Source organism: Eublepharis macularius, chromosome 11 (genome assembly GCF_028583425.1).
Source record: "Eublepharis macularius isolate TG4126 chromosome 11, MPM_Emac_v1.0, whole genome shotgun sequence".
Lineage (NCBI taxonomy): Eukaryota > Metazoa > Chordata > Lepidosauria > Squamata > Eublepharidae > Eublepharis > Eublepharis macularius.
Window position 1 is genome coordinate 49,162,952 of NC_072800.1, and position 21,653 is coordinate 49,184,604.

The 21,653-nt window shown below is 47.9% G+C and overlaps 1 non-coding gene across 1 annotated transcript; it reads left to right on the plus strand.

Moving 5' to 3' along the window:
- The first annotated feature begins 1,587 nt into the window (after positions 1–1,587).
- On the plus strand, positions 1,588–1,769 carry LOC129338092 (U2 spliceosomal RNA). The gene has a single exon (XR_008597881.1). It is a non-coding gene; the product is annotated as a U2 spliceosomal RNA (small nuclear RNA).
- Positions 1,770–21,653: the final 19,884 nt, after the last annotated feature.

Genomic DNA, 21,653 nt, shown 5'->3' on the forward strand with positions numbered 1-21,653 from the left:
GATCCTTCATGCTTTTTACATTTCCAGCATCTTTCTGACATACTAGTATTTCCTCGCGCAATTTTCTTTGGTGTTAGATACCACCTGTACATCATTTTATATACATTCTCTTTAATATTTGTACAAGTTGAAATCTTCAGTGTATTTTTCCACAAATGCTCCCAAGCTCCCATTGTTATTTCTTTATGAAAATTTATTGCCCATTTCACCATCTGGACTTTAACTGGTTCGTCTTCCATGTGCCATTTTAGAAGTATTTTATAAATTTTCGAGATTTCTTTTTTACCTTCTTGTAAAATTGCTTCTTCTAATTCCGACTTTTCCAATCTTATTCCTCCTTTTGAACAGTCCGAGTTGTAAAGATCTCTGATTTGCCTATATTGAAACCATCCATAATGAGGAGATAACTCTTCTTGCGTTTTTATTTTTAACCTTTTATGTTCCATTATTGTTCTCTTTATAGGTTAAACTTTGTTGTTCATTATAAACAGCTCTCGGATCTATTACTTCGTATGGTACCACCCATGAGGGGATACCATCTTCCATATAGTCTTTGTATTTCTTCCAGATTGTGAAAAGGCTTCTTCTAATATAATGATGCAAAAACATAGAGTCCGCTTTTACTTTGTCATACCACAGATATGCATGCCATCCAAACAGTTTTTTATGTCCCTCCAAAGCCAGCAATTTACGGTCTTTTAGCATTATCCAATCTTTTAACCATACCAAACATATTGCTTCGTAGTATAATCTTATATTTGGCAGATGCAGTCCACCTCTTTCTTTCAAATCTTGTAATACTTTCATTTTCACACGGGGTTTCTTGCCTGCCCGCACAAAGTCTGAGATTTTCCTTTGCCATTTATCAAATTGTTTGAAGTCTCAGATAATTGGGATTGTTTGCAACAAAAACATCACACGTGGTAACACATTCATCTTGATTGCTGCTATTCTTCCCAACCATGACAAGTTTAATTTATTCCATTTTATCAAATCTCTTTCTATTTGTAGCCACAGTTTCTCATAATTATTTTTAAATAAGTCTATATTTTTCGCAGTCAGCTCAATACCTAGATACTTCACTTTATTGGTTACCTCACAATCCGTTATCTCCATTAGTTCTTGCTGTTTTTGCTTTGTCATATTCTTACACAATATCTTCGACTTCTTTTTATTCACATAAAATCCAGCTAAGTCTCCAAATTCCTTTATTTTATCTATTATTTTTGGCATGTTGTCTATTGGATCTTCTACTGTTACCATTACATCATCCGCAAATGCTCTGACTTTGTAGGAAAATTCCTTTATTTTTAATAATAATATGTTTATTGCTTTTCCGGCCGAAGCCATAAGCCATACAAACACCAACAAAATATGAACTGTACACTTGAACATACCCAATTCACACAGACATAACTCGTCATTATCACTTTAAACTATCTAAACTCATGAAGATTTTGTTTCTTTATCACCGTGGCTAAAAAGGAAGCCACTATAGCAGAGGTTTGATTGTCAGGAAAGTTATCAGACAATAACACTGAGATTGCCCAAGGAAGGAAGGGAAGCTTTTCTTTTAACATAATAGGAATCGCTTCTCGGCCTTTTGGCTAAGATCAAGTGTAGTATTTCTTTATTTTTATGCCTCGAATTGTATCGTCCTCTCGTATTTGAATCAACAATATTTCCAAAATCAGAATAAACAACAATGGAGACAAAGGGCAGCCCTGTCTTGTACCTTTGCTTATTTTCAGTTTTTTGATCAAATCATCATTCACTACAATTGCTGCACACTGGTCTTTATAAATTTCTTTCACTGCTTGTATGAACTTTTCTCCCGTTTGCAGCTTTTCCATAGTGGCAAACATAAAGTCCCAATTCAGATTGTCAAATGCTTTTTCCGTGTCCACGAAGAAGAAACCAACTTCCCTATCACAATGCTTGTCATAGTATTCAATAGCGTTTATTACTGTCCTTAGGTTATCCTTAATTTGTCTATTAGGTAAAAATCCAGCCTGTTCTTCTGCAATAAATTCCAACAGCCATCCATTTAACCTCTCCGCCAAAATTTTTGCAAATATCTTGTAATCATTATTCAACAACGAAATTGGCCAATAATTTTTAATATTAGTCAGATCTTGTCCATCTTTCGGAATCAACGATATGTTGGCTTCGTTCCATGAGTCAGGAATCCTTTGGCCTTGCAAGATTTCATTCATTACCTCTCTTAAAAAAGGTGCCAATTCATTAGCCATCATTTTATAGAACTTTGCCGTTATTCCATCCGGACCTGGTGCTTTCCCTAATTTAGTTGATTGTATAGCTTCTTTTATTTCTTCCTCTGTCACTTCTCTGTTTAACTTTTCTTTCCATTCCTCTGACATCATTGGAAGCTTCATTTTCTCCAAATATTCCGCTATTGTATCTCTGTTCACCTCCTTTTTTTGGTACAATTTTGCATAGAATTTAAAAAAAGCTTTACTAATAGCTGGTTGATCCAACAGTATTTTATCCTCTTCTCGGATTTTAATTATAGTTTTCTTCTCTTTTTTCTTTTTTAATTGCCAAGCTAGATATTTCCCAGGTTTGTTTGCACCCTCAAAAAGTTTTTGATTCATTTTTTTCAAATTCCACTCCAATTCTTTATTATTCATTGCTGTCAGTTGTTCTTGCAGAATTTTTATGTCCTGGTATATTTTCTTCTTCCCTGGTCTTTTCTTAAGTTGTATCTCTTTGGCTTTAATTTTTTCCATAATTTCATGTCTCTTTTCTTCCTTTCTCCTTCTGTCTCTTGCATTTAAGTCCATTAATATTCCTCTTGTCACAGCTTTGTATGTGTCCCATACCTTGTGAGTTGGCACGTCCTTATTCATGTTATATTGTATAAAGAACTTGGTCTCTCTTCGTAGCAACGCCATATTATCTTCTATCTGCAGCAAATCCTCATGTATCCTCCATCCTCTTCTTTTAGTATTTTTACCAAATTTCCACATAACTGGATTGTGATCTGAGCCTACCTTGGGCATTATCTCCACATCCTTAGTACATAACGCCAGTTCCTTGGAGGCCCAGATCATGTCAATTCTTGATAATGTAAAGTGTCTTACTGAATAAAATGTATATTGTCTATTTTGGGGGTTTTGTCTCCTCCATACATCCTCCAGACTTTCTTGTTCTTTAATCGCAAAAAAGATTTTGGCAAAAGTCCTCTTTTTTATGTGCACTTTTAGATTTCTTGTCTTCTTCCAAGTTTGTAACTCCATTGAAGTCACCTGCCAGAATTATTTGATCATAGGTCAGTTCGTCTGTTTCTGTAAATCCTTGAAAAAAATTTCTTTTGCACCGTTAGGCGCATAAATTCCAATCACCAAGGTCTTCTTTGAATTCCAAATTATTTCCACTGCTATAAACCTGGCTTCTGTATCATATAAAACTAATTTAGGCTGCAGCTCTTCCTTTATATACAATACAACTCCCCTCTTCTTCTTTTTGGAAGCCGCTGCAAATTCGTTTCCAAGTTTTGCAAGTTTTAAATATTTTACATCCTGCTTTTTAATATGTGTCTCTTGCAAACACACTATATTACATTTTTGTTTTAAAAGCCAGTGGAATATAATCTTGCGTTTAGAAGGTGAATTTAGTCCATTTACATTCCAAGATATAATTTTACACTCCATGATCAAATTTTAGCACTCTTTGGTAAGTCTTTTTCATTGTCTTTAATAAACGTTTCCATCTCCTGACCAGATCTGATATTCCTCCTAGTTCCACCAAATTCGAAAGCCAGCCCTTCAGGTATTTCCCATCTATATCTAATTTTCAAGTCTTTTAACATCTGGACCAGCTCTCTGTACTTTTTCCTCTCCAGCAACACCGATCTGAGCAGCTCTTTCATAATTCTCACCGCTTTTCGGTCGACTTCTAATGGATCTTGAAATTGTTTACTCACAATTGACTCTCTGATGCTTCTAGTTGTAAATTGCACAATCATATCTCTTGGTAGATTCTTTTGAGCCGCAAATTTTGAATTAATCCTGTATGCCACATCCAGAAGAGCTGCTATTTCCACTTCCTCTTTGTCCAAGTAACCTGCCAAAATTTCTGTAATATGCTCTTGGGTTGATTTTTCCAAAACTTCCGGGATTCCACAAAATCTGAGTTGTTTTTCCATTTGTTTACATTCAGCTATGACCATTCTTCCCTTCACTCCTCTCATCTCCGTTCTGTGCACATCCGCCAAAGTATCAGCTGCGTTTTCTACTGCATTAACTCTCTGCTGTGTGACTTGTAGGTCTTTTTGGACTTGGTCCATATTTTTAGATAGCTCTGCCATCTCCGATTTAAATGCCTCTTTAAAGTCCTTCAATTTTTTTGCCATCTCTTGCATCATATCTTTAAGCTCTTTATTTCCTTCCATGACTTTTTTCTCTATCTCTTTATTTCCCTCTGTAACTTTTCTATCTAAATTTTCCAGCGCTGTCTGCCAGTTCTTTTTCGACATCGTGGGGCTAGCTTTACTTCGCTCCCACAAGTCCACTCTTTTCCTTAACTCCGTGGCACAAAGTTGTTCTTTTATTTTTAAAAGTCCGAATTTAAATTGTTTTTCCAAAAGTTAGTGTTTACTAAATCCAAAATGCCGGGCGTCTTTTCTCTATGATCTTATTTGAGGCAGCCGCCCTTACCCTTGTCCAAGATGTCCTACTTCCTTTTTCCTTGAAGTCAAAACTCTGCCCTTCTTCAAAATGGCGATATTCCACTTCCGTTGGTTACAAGCCACTTCTCGCCCGTCTCTTTATGGTTGTGACGCACTTCCTATTCCCCTCCGTTGCACAGCACCTCTCGCGATACTGAAACTTTCTCACAGTCCACAATCTCCTCCAAGCAGCAGGTATGTAAACAATATTCGTTTTTCCGCTCTAACTTCTCTTTAAAAAGTCACTTCTTAGCAATTTATTTGCCGGAACTTTCTGTTACCAGAACTGCTCTTTATTATAAGGGGAAATTAGCTTTAGCAGTCTGTAACTAAAATTAGCGCGGATCTTAACCTATGTCTACAGAGGTCCCGATTCCAGACACTCAAGTGAAAAAGAGGCAGACTACAAATAAGTTCCAAACACGTGTATTTAGTGTGGCGTAAGCCTAAACTTGCACAAGCATACAAGAGAACATACAAGATCTAAGAAATACAGAGTAGGAAATACAGAGACTTTCGCATTAGCTGGTTCCCAATGATGGTGGGGAATACTCACAATCCTGTAGCGAAGCAGAGACACAGCAGCGAGGTGGCCCAATGCCAGCACTGGGACCACAGACGGACAGCAAGGGGTTCTGGATAGGATGGCCTAAGCACCGAGTGGTCTGAGAGACCAGCTTAAATACCCCAAAACGTACCCTGGGGCTGGTGCTGTACTTGGTGGTTCTCACAGATTAAGACAAAGGTTCTAATGGGTTACTGAATGGCTTGGATGGGCCACTTTAGTAATCTGATTGTGATAAGTGACACCTCAGGAAGAGGGGACAAAAGAGGGAGGGGGAAATCCAAGTGGGCTGAATGGATGTTCCAGCGGACAGGGCTTGTCCTGATGTCATCAGCTCTGGAATGTGGAGGTTTCTTTGAGATGCATTCTCTAAGTGCTTGGGATGGTCGGCACTTAGTTCCTTCTCCGGGGCGGCTCCTAAGATATGCAGAGCGGGGCGAGGTACTCTCACTGCGGACGTGGTGTGCCCGCTTCGCCGAAATGGCTTCCCAAAGCAGTCTTTTCCTCTTGGTCTTCTGGCTGCCTAAGAACATGGGTGCCGGCTGGGCATAGCTGGGGCTGGATAGCAGGCTGCCCGGTAGCGAGGGCAAGCTCGGCGACCGACCCGCGGGAGGCTCCAGGCGGGAACTGACCAGGGAGCGCCTAGCCAGGCTCGCTGGAGGTTTCCCCGGCAGGCGCCCGGCTGCTAGCAGCGGCTTGGGCCCATATGAGGCAGGCTTCCATGGAGGCAGGGGAAACAGCACACAAAACACAGTCCAAAGCAGGGAACAGGCACGGTCCGTGGCAGATGGCAATGCAGGCACGGGGCACAATTGTAATAAAGTCCAAACACACACTGGGAAGTCCAGATACAGGTCTGGGCAGGGCTGCCCAGGAAGAGAGTCCTTTGTGCAGTTAACCAAACATGGAGTCAGGGAACTACACAGTCTATTGTAGCAGTAAGGTAATTAACACGCAGGCATGAAACTGACATGTGTACCAGAACACACACGTGCAGGGCAGTCTTTGGTGCAGCAGTAAAACAGCAATGCAGGAAACTTTAACACAGTTCATAGCAGGCCTTAAAGCAGGAGAGGGGGCCTACTTGGCAACAATTCCCCCCCTCGGGGACCACGTGACGTCAGGCGCGTGGCTCCCCGAACTTGACTTCAAAGGCGAGGTGGTCGGCAATGTCCGGTGGTCGAGCTTCGAGTGAAGAAGGAGTGGGAAGGGAAGGAGGGGGAGGCGTCACTCAAAAATTTAGTTTGGAGAACCACCTAACCGAATAAGTGCAATTTGGATCAGCCAATGGGCTGCAGGTCTCTGGGTTCACACCAGGAGGTGTGCTAAGTGCAACCGTCAGAATATACAGCAATAATTCATAAGCAGTAGCAATTCATAGCGATATAAATTCATAAAATGGAGGTAATTCATGAGTAATTCATAGCAGATAAAAACCAGAAGCAATTCATAAGGTTAAAGCAGAGGCAGTTCATGAGCCAATTCATGAATGCCGGATTAAAAGCATGCCAATTCATGTACAGGTAAAAGCACAGGCAATTCATAGAGCAGTTCATATATGATTAGTTCATAGACATGAGATTAAAAGCAAAGGCAATTCATGGTCCAATTCATGAATGCGAAATTAAAAGCAAGATTAAAAGTAATTCATACATGACGGAAGGTGGAAAGTGCAAGTGAGGCATAGACCAATTCATCGAGGGTGGAACAATTCATAGACGATTAAAACCATAAATGCATATATATATATGATTAAAAGCAATAGACCAGGAGGCTAAAACCAATAGATAAAGCAGCAATGATAAAAAGCAAGTGCAGGGAAACAATTCATGAGGGTAAGCGGCGGAAGGGCTCATGGGGGCAGAAAAATAAACTTCGCAATTAAAAGACCAACTCATACAGTCAGATTAAAACCAAATTCATAAAGTTTCAGATCAATACTTAAATACCCTTTTAAAAGAGACCGTTCAGGAGGGGTCCCAGTTAGAACCAAATTCATAGAACGATAAATAGGCTAAAATCACTTCGGCGGAGGGAGTTAGGTTAAAAGGCAATTCATAAGGTTAAAAGCAAATTCATAGGGATAAAATTGATAGGGGATGATTAAAAGATCCCAGTTCATGGGAGGATCGTGGGCGCACTTGCAATAGATAGAGTGAGGGGTTAATTCGGGGCTAAATTCATAGGGGTGAAATTCATGGAAGGCAATGGAAAGAAATTCATAGCTTAAAACAATGGAGCAGCAAAGATCACAGACGGCTCAGTCCGCAGTGCAGCTGCTAGACTGGGTTTCATATATACAGGAACAAGCAAACTTAGTCCATGTGTTCCAAAACACACTTCCACCCCCCCTTGCTGTCTGCGTCAGTCCGCAGAGCAGGGTCGGCAGGCGGCGAGAAGGGCTTTAGGCACATAGTTCTAGTCCTCATGGAGGTAGTGCCGCTGGCGGTCGTTCGTAGGCAGGCCGTGGGCTGGGAGGCAGAGAAATATGTCCCCCCCTAGTCCACAAGAGGGCCTCGGAGCGGTGTCCGGCAGCAAAGCGTCCATGGGGCTGGTTCAGGATCTGTACACATAATCAAACACAAGCATAGTTCATACCAACATAATTAATAAGATCAACACAGGCTAAAAAGAGGGCACCAAGAACAACCACTAAGGCAGAAGGAGGTCGGGGTTGTAGCGATCCATGCGGTAAGACAGCTGGAGTTGCTGGAGCTGTTGGCAGCTCCAACAGCCCAAATAAAGCAGGGAGGCACATAACAAAACTTGGAAGGCCAAAATAACAACGATCGGGTGCAAAGCCAAATTGTAAATTCCAGTGGCAGTGGGGCTCCAGCCAAAGAGGGTTTCCCACCACGAGTGCTCACCGGTGGTCTTAATCCGCTGGGCAAGGTCCAAAATCTCTTTGCCGTTGTGGGACACAACCAAAGCAGTAGTGTCCCCGTCCCTCTGGATGCTCTGGAGGGTGCGGTGGAGCTGCGGGTGGGTCAGGAGCTCGTGGATCAGCTCCAGACCGATGCCAAGGGAGATGGGCTTCACATAACGATAGATGGAGGGTGCCACCAGGATCTCTTCTTGGGTCCAGACCGGTACCGTGTAGGTGAAGTCGCAGGCTGCCACCGAAGACAGGTTGCAGAAACAGCGATTGACTCCCGGGATCACGGGCTTGAGCTGGAACGAGTTCAGGATCACAAAGTCGCAGGCCGTTCGCACGCAGGCACATCCTTTCCCAAGGTAGACCACAGCGGAGCTGTTCTCCCGGACGACCTCAAAGGAGCACTCGTTGAGGGCGTCGACTTGCGGGGCTACACAGGGGTGATGAGGTGCAAAGGCTTGGTCCTGGCAAATGAAGCCGGTCTGGTCTCGATGCTGGCACCCTTGGAGGCTGACGAGCTGCCATCCGGTCGGGGTGAAGTGGGCCCAATGGTCGGGGTGGCGGGCGTAAAGGACATCAGTGTCGCTGACTTGGAGTCCCAGAGGCACGACTGGATACACGTGGAATGACTCGTGCGCACTGGCCGTTAATAAAAATAATTTAAGCTCCTGGGTGGTCGGTGAGAATGAGGAATTTACAAGAGACCACCAGGATTCAAGCTCCAGTTCTATGGGTGACAATCTGGGCATAATCAATCTTTTAATTTCCAGGGGCAAGTGCCCGTCCGTGGCTTGCCGAATTAGCCCCATGGCCACAGCCTGATTTAATTGTTGGGCTTGCATACATGCCATGGCTATTGACACGTTGCGTTCAAAAGACTGCGTTCCTTTGAGCAGCAGAGAAAAATCTCTTTCAATTTGACTCTCCCAGTTAACTAAAATGGAGCTGATCTCGTCTTGCCCATTTGAAATGGAATTTAGGGACTGCACCACCGGTTTACCTAAGTCGGAGATGCTAGTCGTGACATTGGCAAAGTTATTAGCGAGAGTCTCAATATTGACCGAATCCATGATTGCTAAGCCTCCGGCTGCAGGAGCAGTCCAGTCGGCGATGCTTCGTCTGACACGCGAGAGAGAGGGAGAGGGGTCGATCCACAGTTGTAGCCATGCATTCCAACCCTTGCTACCGGCCTCCAGATGGGGAGCGCACTGCGGCAGCCTCTGGGTTATATTTAGCTCAGCTAAGTCTATGCGGATCTCTTTTAAAGACATTTGCGGGCGGACTAGAACTCTCTCTCGAATGTCAGTTTTCAAAACATGGGAGCCCACTATATGCGTGCCGCCTTGGCTTAATTGTACATTGCTAGCAATCAAAGGGTCAATTTGGATGGCGTGGGTCTCCTGGGTCCGGATCAGCAGGGAATAATTGCCTGGTTCATGAGTCAAATTTAAAAAGAGCAGCCCAAGCCGGTGAAATTTCTCTACTAGGGGCTTGGTTTGGCATTCGGGCGTCTGTTGAACCAGTATCCAATCGGGTGGGCCATGTTTGGCTAGGTCTTCCTCTTTTACAATCCAGGTCAGGTTCTCCCAGTGCTCTATAGCAAAGGAGAGAGCTGCGCCTGAAGGGGGCGTGATAGTGACTGATGCAGGTTCAATGGTAGTAGTAGAAGAGGAAAAAAGAGGGGAACGGTCCAAAACAGCAAAAAGGAGAGACGTCGAAAAACGAGTCAACAGACCGTATAGAACAGCTTCAATTGTATTTGTTAGAGGCACAAAAAAAGCCTTGGGCAAAGAAAACAAAGGGAGAGCGCCCGGATTTCCCAGCTGCTCTCAACAGCAATTAAGCGAGGACAAAACAACAAAGGGAGAGTACTCAAATTTCTCAGCTACTCCCACAGGAATTAGATAAGGAAAACAGAAAGCAAGGGGAGAGCACTGGGGTTTCTCGGCTACTCCCGACGGGAAAATGGCAACGGGCTTGCCAGGCTATACTTTATCCCGTTTCGCACAAAATTAAGCTTCTTCAGCAGCCAAAATCATAAATTCCTGAAAACACACAAAACACAGTGCTTTACATAGTGAGCCTCAATTAAACAGTAAGAATATAACAACATCATGAAATTATTTTGTGTACATATTTACCATTACATCATGTGATTCTACATAACAAATAAAAGTTGCTGGCCGGCAGACAGGAAATAAACGTTTCTTCTCAGTTTCAAAACAGCTGTAGTTTCTCCCATCCATCTGCAAGCCCTAGTAGATCCCTCTTTCGGCGCCGCTGGGTCTGGGTTATTCGGGGGTCATCTTGGCGCGGGGGGTTCTGGCTATGTAAATGAGGCACGCTGCCTCTTGTGCATAGCGAACGCACCTCAATAACATATTCCAGAGGGCACATATTTACAAAATACTGGCGGGTCTTTTACCTTTGCACTAAAGCGTACTAGATGGTGGCGCCGTATAGCAACTCACCATGACGAATATGAACATTAGTAAAAGAGGGGGTTGACGGGCTGGATGGGGGTTTCCTTCAGGGGAGGCACGGCCCTCAAAGCCAAAGCCGACCATCATGCGAAAGCGTGGGTCTGGCAGGTGAGACCCCGAATCTACGTAGATGCGGGATCTTCACCAGCACGGCTGTGAAATGTTTTCAAACAAAGAAATCACCTTATTTGGTGGTTTCAACGTTGGAAGAATGCATTCACTTTTGGGCTAAAGCCTCTCCAAACACTTTCACACACAGCAAATCTCTTTTGCCTGTGCAATTTTTTCCGAACACGCGGCTTAAAAATCCAATTAAGAATCACTCTCGGTGGTGGTCCTATTTGGCTTTGGTTGCCGTGTTTCCCCCTAGGGTCCCAACTGTGGGGCCCGCCTAATGAAGTTAAAGAATAGAACTGGAAAAAAACTCTTAACTTGTGTGTGTGTGTGTGTATATATATATATATATATATATATATATATATATATATATATATATATATATATATGCCGTTACTTTTATACTAGAGCTACAAAGGTCTGGTCTAAGGGGACATAGGGTGTCTCTGGCCCAGGGTGAAGGGACATCTGGCGAATCACTGGGCAGAGGGGGGCTGGACTGGCGGCTGTTCCCCCAGGATCATACACAGGTGGGGTGGTTTGGAGCGGCTTTCCTTTCCATTCCTTCAATTGGGAGGCATGGAAGTATTTTAGCCAGGTGCCTCCTGTCTTCCTCTGGATGGCTACCTGATAAACGGCTGGAGAGACTCTTTTCGTGATTGGGACGGGGCCTTGCCATTTGGCCGCTAACGAGTGTGCCTTCTGTGAGAACTTCCTATACAAAACGAACTGTCCTTCCTCCCACTGCCTCGGGTTCCTGACCCATCCTAGCTTGGGGTCCATATCCTTCAGAGCTGTGCCTAACTTCTGGGCCACTTGCATGTGGACGGCGTGTATGGATGAGATGAGGTCCTGAACCCAGGCGTCATTAATTACTACGGGTTGCATATCCGAAGGGAGCTGCGTGTCTAGCCAGAAGGCTTCTGGGAGCTGCATTTTCCGTCCTGTCATGACCATATGGGGCGTGAGTCCGTGAACTTCGGTGGTGCCTCTGATGGCCATTAGAATTATGGGGAGTTTTTCATCCCAGTCTCTCCCGGTGGAGCGAACCATCTTGCGGAGAGCCTCCTTGAGGGTCCGGTTGGTTCTTTCTATGGCGCCGGAAGCCTGGGGGTGGCCGGCTATGTGAAAGCATTGTTGGATGCCTAATGCCTTGCAAAGTTCCTGGGTGACTTCTCCAATAAAATGTGAGCCCAAATCGGAATCCATGACTCGTACAGTGCCCCATCTCGAGAATACATTATTGAACAGTAGTTTGGCCGTGGTGGCTGCAGTGTTATGCTTACACGGGAATGCCTCGACCCATTTACTAAAGGGATCTATGACAGTGAGATAGTAGCGATTGCCGCGGGGAGTGGGAGGAAGGGGACCGATAAAGTCGATTTGTGTACGCGCCCAGGGTCCATCAATTCTCTGATGCTGGAGGGGAGCTCTAGGTCCGGTGGGGTCTGCATTGACCATAGCGCAGGACAGACAGTTGTCCACCCATTGTGCTACTTCGGTACGCATGCTAGGCCACCAACCAACCTCTTTGACCCTCTCCAGAGTCAGATCCTTGCCTCGGTGTCCCTGCTCGTGGACAAACTGAATCAGGTCAGCCCTGACTTCCAGTGGCACTACCCAGTGGCGTTCACCGGCTGTATCTACTGCTCAAACTATGCCTTCCTCTTCTCGAATCACTAATCTTCCTGTCTGGTCTCTTCCTGCGGCTAGGAGGTCAGCTACTTCTGGGTCGGATATCTGCAGTTGGGCTAGGTCTAGTGTACCTGTGGTTCCCTGAACCTGGTTGCGGGCTTGTGCCCGGGTGGTGACAGGGTGGAGGGGACAGTCTGGGGCTGATTCTGGTACGGGAGCATTTTCTGTGGCGGCTGCCTTGGCTGCAAGGTCTGCCTGGTCATTCCAATAGGCGGTCTCTGAGTTCGTCTTTTGGTGCCCTTTAACATGTGTAACCTGCGTTGGGCCTGTGCGAGACTGAAGGAGCGCGGCTACTTGCTGCCATAGCTGTAGGTGGGCTACGGGTTTCCCATCGCTGGCTCTCCACCCCTGATTTTGCCACACCGGGAGCCAGACTGTGGCGGCTTTGGCCGTCCAATCCGAGTCTGTGTAAATGGCGAATGGGCTTTCTGGGGGCTCAAACTCAAGCACTGCCAGAAGCGCTCGCACCTCAGCCGCTTGGCTGGAATGGGGGCGGGCTGGACCTTTGAGAGTATATGCGTCGCTCACTCGCACAGTGCCGTAGCCTGTCTGAGGGGAGCCACCAACGTGAAAGGAGGAGCCGTCACAGAACCAGCATGTGAAGCCGTTCAGTCGGGCTTCTTCTAGCGGGACTCCCCAAGTGACTGGCCAAACAACCTGCGGTGGCGGGTCCAGGGGGCACTCGTGCTCGGTCCCGGTTACTAACAGGCCATAGGGGGCTGGTGGCTCAGTGGCCTCTTTCTTAAATTCTACTCCGCGGTTGACCAAGGCCAAGGTCCATTGTGCTATGCGGGCATTAGATACCTGCCCGTCCTGTATTTTTCCAGATAGGATGTACTTGAGGGGCGTGTGGGTGGTCTGGACTATCGTGTGCGAGCCACCTATGATAAATTCCCAATGGGTCAGACTCCAAACTAGAGCAAGGCAAGTCTTTTCGCATGGGCTGAACTTGGTCTCTACTGAAGTTAGGTTGCGAGAGGCATAGGCTACTACTCTAGCGGCTCCCGCTTGCTGCTGGGTGAGCGTGGCTCCGATGCTTTTGTCCGAGACTGCTAGCTGGATAAAGAACGGCTGGGTGACATCCGGATGGGCTAAAGCTGGGGCTGCGGCCAGACTACGCTTCAGCTCGGCTAAGGCTGTCTGCTGATCTGGTCCCCATTCCCAGGGAGTGTTCTTTTTAAGTAGGGCATAAAGAGGGCGAGCCTTATCTGCAAAAGACTCGATGAAGTCTCGGGAGAAGTTGAAGGTTCCTAGAAGGGCTCTAAGGGAGGGGACGTTGGTGGGTGCAGGCAGCTTGGAAATGACCTCCATTCGCTGGGCGTCCGGGGTACGACCCTTGGGTCCCAGGGTCAGACCCAGGTACTTGACACTGGTCTGAACCAATTGGGCCTTTTCCCTGCTTGCCTTGAACCCAGTCTCGCGGAGGAGTTCTAGGACTTCCCTCGTGACTTGGCGAGCTAATTCTTCTGTGGGGGCGTGGACCAGGATATCATCCACGTAACTTTGGACATGGGGCCTCGAGGAGGGTTGGAGGCGCTCCCACATCTGAACTACATGGGCATGGCAAATGCTGGGGCTGGAGTGGAATCCCTGGGGTGTCCGCTTGAATGCGTATTGCTGGCCGCGGAAAGTGAATGCGAACTTGTACCAGCAAGACTCATGTAACCGGGTGGAGTGGAAGGCGTTGGCCAGGTCTATGACCGAGTAGAACTGGGACCCAGCGGCAATGGCCGTCAGGATCTCGTTGTACTTGGCCACAACCGGGGCAACTGGAGGGGTGGTGGCATTCAGGGCACGGAAGTCGACCGTCATTCTCCAGGTCACTCCGTCTGCTTTCAGGACCGGCCACAATGGGGCGTTGCAGATGGACTGCATCGGGAGTATGACGTCCCACTCAAGGAGTCCTTCAATGGTCTTGGCTATCCCTGCCTCGGCTTCGGCTGGGTACTTGTACTGTCTCTGGGGAGGGGGGTCCTTTCCTTCAATTAGGACGCAGGCGCCCTTCACTATCCCACACTCGGCCTTGTCTGTCACCCAAACTTCGGGAAAGTCCTGAACCCAGGGGTCCCCTGTGATGGGGGCGAGAGGCAAAGGGGCCTTAAGGGCTGCACATCGATGGACTGCATTGACAAAGTCTGGGCCTCCCGGGATGCGCCACAGGAGCCCGTTCGCTAAGTCAATGATCAGTCCCTCGGCTCGGAAAAACGGCATGCCCAAAAGTCCGTCATCTTCTCCCCGGTTTGCGCATGCCGAAATCCGGGTGGCCAGGCTCCCAACGGAGAGGGGGATATCCTGCCAGACCGGGGATTCCTGCATGCCGCCTCCAAAACCGGCGAGCTGCATGGTAGTAGAGGTCTGAGTTCCCTTTGTAACTAAGGTGGGTCGGAGTATATTAAGTGAAGCTCCGGTATCTATGAGGAGGGTGGCAGGCTTCTTCTTTTCCCCGGGAGTCCCGATCCCTGCCTTTACTGTCAGTCTCCCCCATGTGTCCGGCTTTAGTTTGGCAACAATGCCCACGGAAGGAGACTGGGACTCGGGGCGACCCTATTCTGATCCTGCACCCTGGTCGGTGGAAGCGGCGCTTCCTCTAAAGGGGTTGTTGGGGCTCGGGCATTCCCGGACCGCAGCTATCGGGGTACCCGGAAAAGAAAGGTCCGGCGGTAAGGGGGGTGCCGTCGGGGGTACTGGAGGTTGTTGCTGGTCTTCCCAGTCCATGATCGCCTTCATCAGAATGGACGTGGGCTTTCCATCGAATAGCTCCATGTTCGCTCCGATGTTTTTGAGGCGCATCCAAATTTCCCAACGGAGGGGGTCCCTGGACTGGGGCGTGTTGCCGCGGTCCTTGTAGCCCTTGTGGTCGCCCTGTGGTGCTCCCCAAGCGTTAGACTGATCTGGAGGTGGGTAGACCTGGTGGTTGTACGGGTGCGATGCTCGAGAGTGGGAAGGTGCTAGGGGCGCATCTTGTGATCGGGGCTTGTGGGGTCCCTGCTGGGAGGAGGAACCGTAACTTGGGGTGGGTGCAAAGGAAACTCCCGGGCGGTAGTCCCTTGGCCCTCTTCCCCGGTTGAAACTGTTGCTCCGTCCCCTCAGGATCCCTCCCCTTGCCTCCGAGTACGAGTTGCGTCCCTGCGGTCGGTACTGAGAGTGGGGGCCATGATTGGCATAAGTGACTGCACTAATCGGTTCGCTCTCCTTCCTACGAGAGGCTGGGGACTTCACATGGCGGATTGCTCCGGTTTCTCGCAACAGGCCAGCAATGCTCCTGATGCGGGACTCCAGCTCTCCCCATGTAATGCTCCCGGGTTCGACTCCTGCCAGGGCCAGGCGAGTGGTGCTGTTGAGACCATCTATGACGGCTCTCCTAAATTCTAAGTCATCGAAGTCAGGCATGTCGCTTAAGTCTAAGTCTACCTCGTCTACTAGTTCGGCTAGGAGCTGCTTTCTGGCTAAATATGCCTCTGGGTCCTCTCCGGGTTTTTGAGATTCTGCTATGTATAAGGCTTTCAAGCTCTTGGTAGGCCAGAGAAAGGCGCACAATCCCTTCATGGCACCATACTGACTGCGAGTGGCTAGTCTCCGGTTGGAAATATATGCGTTAAGAGAGGTGACTATTTCGGGGCTGGCGCAGTGGCGCGCCAGCTGAGCCACATCGGAGCCACTGGCAGAGGGCTGGGACATGGTCACGTGTGCGAACCATTGTATAGCTGAGTCCCGGTTCAGGGGTCCCATGCGGTCCGCTATGGCTTGGAGCTCATCGGGCCTCCAATTACGGGTCTCTTTAACTATCCGGTCTGTCTTCCTGCCATCCTCGTCTGTGGAGACGATCTCCTTGGTAGCTATCGGGCGGAGGGGCTGCGGGGCTTCCTCAGGCTGAGACAAAGGGGATGACCAGCTGTCGGTACTATCTTCGGGGAGGGCCAAGAGGGCGGAGGGGTGCACGGCGGAAATTACGGCCTGTTGCATCCCCAGGTGCTGCCTTAGGGCCTCTAGCTCCCTCTTACAAGCAGAAAGGTCCGCGGCTGCAGTTTTAGACTGGTTGTGGTCTGCCATGAACTGGGTGGCATGGGTTAGCTTAGCAATCTTCTCTTGTCCCTCAGTTAATGCGTGCTCAGCCATGTCGGCACGAGCAGTGGCTGCTTCAGCCTTGTGCTGAGCATCCTGGAGGGCGGTAGTTAGTCCTTGTTTCTCTAATATGAAATTGACGCGTTCAGCGCGCCACTCAACTGCTCTTCTCTCATACTCTTTTTCCTGTTCGGTTAGCTTAGTCCTGAGAGTCTGGATTTCTAGACGCAAGGCATCCTGCTCTCATTCTGACCTCTCCTCTAGCTCCTCCTGCACTGTTTGCAACTTACTAATTAGGGACACGCTGTCCTGTAAGGCAGTGAAAAGTGCCCAAGGTCCGTATCTATCTTTCTTACTAGACCTAGGTTTCTCCTTGTCACAGAAGTCCTGGAATGCGCTTCTATCTGGAGCGGGTCGGGTCCCTTGAAGGAACCAGCTTCCCAAGGGCAATCTCCCTTCTTCACTAGCCACTTTTCCAGGCGGGGCACGGTGGGGTTTTCCCGGTACATTTTTCCTTTTGTTTAAAGCTACTCAGGGGTTTTAACAACTTTTTCCTCTCTATGTTCCTTTGGGAGGTTTATCCTTCCCTCGGGTCCTCAAGGTACTGCACAGGTTTTTATCAGGGGACGTATTCAAAGGGTCCTACTATTAGGTTCACAAGGGTATTTTTAATGGTTCTACACTCAATTCTTCTCCACCGGGGGAGAAGGGAAAATTCCTATTCCCGTTTCAAGCTTGCCTACAAGCCACGGGACCAGGAAGAGTTTACTGGCTCAGAAGGTGCTCTCAAGCTCTCTAAACCCAAGAACAAAAACGCTCAGTGCTTCCAAGCCTCTGCTCAGAAGCCAAAGCTCAGGGGTCTCCCAAGCCTATGCGCTCAGAAAAAAACCAGAAAGTGTCCCCGAGCCTCTGCTCAGAAACGGAAATGCTCCCAAGCCTCTGCTCAGAAGCTAAAATGCTCTCAAGCTCTCTGCCCAAGAACTAAACTCAAAGTGTCCCCAGGCCTCGTGCTCAGAGACAAACGGTTAAACTGTCTCCAAGCCAAGACCAAAAGACTAAAGCGCTCAAGGACTGCCTCTGCACGTCCCCAAGCAAAAGTGCCCAGGAGTAAAACTATGGTACTCCCAAGCGGAAAAGTGCTCAAGAGTTCAAACAACTCCCAAGCAAAAATGCCCAAGAGTCCTACTAACTCTCAAGCGGAAAGGCGCCCAAGAGTCTGACTTAAAACTCTCAAGCGAAGAGCGCCCAAGAGTCTACCTTAAAACTCTCAAGCACAGTGCGGCCGGCTGCCGCGGGGCTTCAGGAACCTGGCTTTAGATTCCCAAAGCTAAACTAACTGAACAAACGGACTATCGATCCCTTCACGTTTCCTCCGGAGCGGGGATTGAAGCCTAAGTGCTGGCAGGAACGGGGTTTGGATGGACTTAGGAGAGACGGGGGAGGGCGGAAGAGAGTTTTATATGTGCTGCTTCAGGATGTATCTATAGCCTGCTTCTGGGATCCCACCCACATAGACGCGTTTAGGCGGCCCGGAAGGTGGCCAGGAACTTCACCAGTTCAGAGGTCCTCACCCACAGTACACCGGTTATAACGGCTGGAGGGCCTCGCGGTGCACCACAAAAGGCAAGTAGTCCAAAGCTGGCTGAAGGAGGAAATGGGGAAAAGCCAACCCACAAGATAGAATTGCTCGCTAGAGCCACACACACTCACACTTTTAATTCCCTGAGCTAAATTGCGCTCTTTACACAGAGGTCTGGAAAATTTTCCTCTACGTCAGTTAGCTGAAAACACGCGTGTCGACTCACGTGGATTCACACGAACTGGGTTATGCCCGCATTCTCCACCAGTAAACTGTTACCAGAACTGCTCTTTATTATAAGGGGAAATTAGCTTTAGCAGTCTGTAACTAAAATTAGCGCGGATCTTAACCTATGTCTACGGAGGTCCCGATTCCAGACACTCAAGTGAAAAAGAGGCAGACTACAAATAAGTTCCAAACACGTGTATTTAGTGTGGCGTAAGCCTAAACTTGCACAAGCATACAAGAGAACATACAAGATCTAAGAAATACAGAGTAGGAAATACAGAGACTTTCGCATTAGCTGGTTCCCAATGATGGTGGGGAATACTCACAATCCTGTAGCGAAGCAGAGACATAGCAGCGAGGTGGCCCAATGCCAGCACTGGGATCACAGACGGACAGCAAGGGGTTCTGGATAGGATGGCCTAAGCACCGAGTGGTCTGAGAGACCAGCTTAAATACCCCAAAACGTACCCTGGGGCTGGTGCTGTACTTGGTGGTTCTCACAGATTAAGACAAAGGTTCTAATGGGTTACTGAATGGCTTGGATGGGCCACTTTGGTAATCTGATTGTGATAAGTGACACCTCAGGAAGAGGGGACAAAAGAGGGAGGGGGAAATCCAAGTGGGCTGAATGGATGTTCCAGCGGACAGGGCTTGTCCTGATGTCATCAGCTCTGGAATGCGGAGGTTTCTTTGTGATGCATTCTCTAAGTGCTTGGGATGGTCGGCACTTAGTTCCTTCTCCGGGGCGGCTCCTAAGATATGCAGAGCGGGGCGAGGTACTCTCGCTGCGGACGTGGTGTGCCCGCTTCGCCGAAATGGCTTCCCAAAGCAGTCTTTTCCTCTTGGTCTTCTGGCTGCCTAAGAACATGGGTGCCGGCTGGGCATAGCTGGGGCTGGATAGCAGGCTGCCCGGTAGCGAGGGCAAGCTCGGCGACCGACCCGCGGGAGGCTCCAGGCGGGAACTGACAAGGGAGCGCCTAGCCAGGCTCGCTGGAGGTTTCCCCGGCAGGCGCCCGGCTGCTAGCAGCGGCTTGGGCCCATATGAGGCAGGCTTCCATGGAGGCAGGGGAAACAGCACACAAAACACAGTCCAAAGCAGGGAACAGGCACGGTCCGTGGCAGATGGCAATGCAGGCACAGGGCACACTTGTAATAAAGTCCAAACACACACTGGGAAGTCCAGATACAGGTCTGGGCAGGGCTGCCCAGGAAGAGAGTCCTTTGTGCAGTTAACCAAACATGGAGTCAGGGAACTACACAGTCTATTGTAGCAGTAAGGTAATTAACACGCAGGCAGGAAACGGACACATGTACCAGAACACACACGTGCAGGGTAGTCTTTGGTGCAGCAGTAAAACAGCAATGCAGGAAACTTTAACACAGTTCATAGCAGGCCTTAAAGCAGGAGAGGGGGCCTACTTGGCAACAATTCTCAATTATTTATTAAGTCTCTCGCAGCTTTCTAATTCTCTTTATCACTTTATTTCTTATTGTAATCTGTCCCGTACTGAAAGATAGCAATCTTTACCTTCTTAGATGTTTCTCTTGCGTTGTAGTCACTGCTTCAATTATCCAATTGATTCAAAGTACTTCTTTGTGTTGCTGAAGCTTGGGCATGAGGGTCTTATGTCAGAAAATGACTCCAGAGCCGCTGCAGAGATCTTGGCTGCCTGTCTTCGAGTGGGACCTCAAGGGTAGGTGGGGGATCATTGCGTAGACCCCCCCTCACACCCGAGATCAATGCACTCTCGAGGTCTTGAGCATACTTGCTTGTTCTCCGCCTGAGAACAGGGGGTTATGGGCAATTTGCGCCCCTCCAGCCCCTACAAACAGTGGCACGGACAGCTCAGCTCCCTGAACTGCGTTAGACCTTCATGGATCCCAAGCCGGAAGTCCCCCTAAGACACTTCTCAAGATCATGATGCATGGTATGAATTTGTATCTCTGAAGAGAGTAGACTTGCAGTATTTGTCCATGGTTTTGCCTCATTATTATTTATAAAACATCTAATTTTGAGTTGATGTAAAAAGATTAAAACAAATCTGGAACAACCTGCCCACAGATTTATAATTCAAAAGCTACACGGGTGCTTCTGTGCTCAATTAGTATTGTATGGAATATTTTTCTTCCAAGTATAAGAAACTTTCCTAAAGCTGCAAAATAGTAAAGAGTCCAGTAGCACCTTTAAAACTAACCAACTTTATTGTAGCATAAGCTTTCAAGAACCACAGCTCTCTTCGTCAGATGCACAATAAAGGTGGTTAAGTCTTAAAGGTGCTAATAGACTCTTTACTATTTTGCAACTACAGACGAACACAGCTAATTCCTCTGGATCTCCCAAAAGCTTTGTGTTTTAAGCTAAGCAGTTAGCTCTTTTTAGTTTTTTTTTTTAATATACCTTTTTGATATGGTATTGGAAGCACGGCATTCATTAATTCATGAATCACTGGCAGTGAGTGCCCTTCTTCAAAACCTGTTGTTGCCTTCTCACAAATGCTTTCTCTCCTTGGCCGCTGTTTATTTTTAAAAATACTTAATGTATAGGGATCATTACACAATCCCAACTGTTTTGACTGCGATCTTCTAAGATCTCTGTCGGCATTTTTTCAGAAGTTGTAGTATGTATACCTGTGCACATATCACTTGTCCATTTTTGGATTTTTAAAAATCCTCATGTTTTTGCTTCGGTTTTGGGATTTGTCAGGCTTTGGCATGGGCACAGCTGCACAGAGCGCTGGTGGGCCTGAACTACAGCTCCCAGGTGCGGACAAGGACAGCTTTGTGGAAGGAGGGGAGGTATACATCACCCTTGCTCCCTCTCTACCACTCGCAGGCCTGCTCAACCTGTTGAGCTCCCCTCTGCCTCTGCCTCTGGCTTCCATTCTTCGTCCTCGTCCTCTCTCTTCACTCACATACTCTCCTAAACTCTCCACCTCTCTATCACCACTCGTATACAACCCACCATGAGCTCCCTACTGAGCCTGCTTGTATAGGGCTTCTCCCAACTTCCTCCTCCCTTCCTCCCAGGCTCTGCCGTATCCCTGATGCCCTCCAGCTGGGTATGCCCTCAGGTGTTTCTCATCCCAGTCTCTCCCTGCTCTCCTTTCTTGCAGGGTGGGTCTAGATGTAACCCAGCTGGTGGCACCCTCAGGTGTTTCTCCTCTCATTCCTCCCTGCCCCCTTATCCTTTCCTGCAGGATGGGGCTTGCAGGGCCTTTCCAGGCAATGCAGCTTGGCTGCCTCTGCTCATGAGGAGCCACTCTGGCCTCCTGGGTTATCCTTTCCTGCAGGATGGGACTGGCACCTTTCCAGGCAATGTAGCTTGGCCGCCTCTGCCTCTGCTCATGAGGAGCCACCCT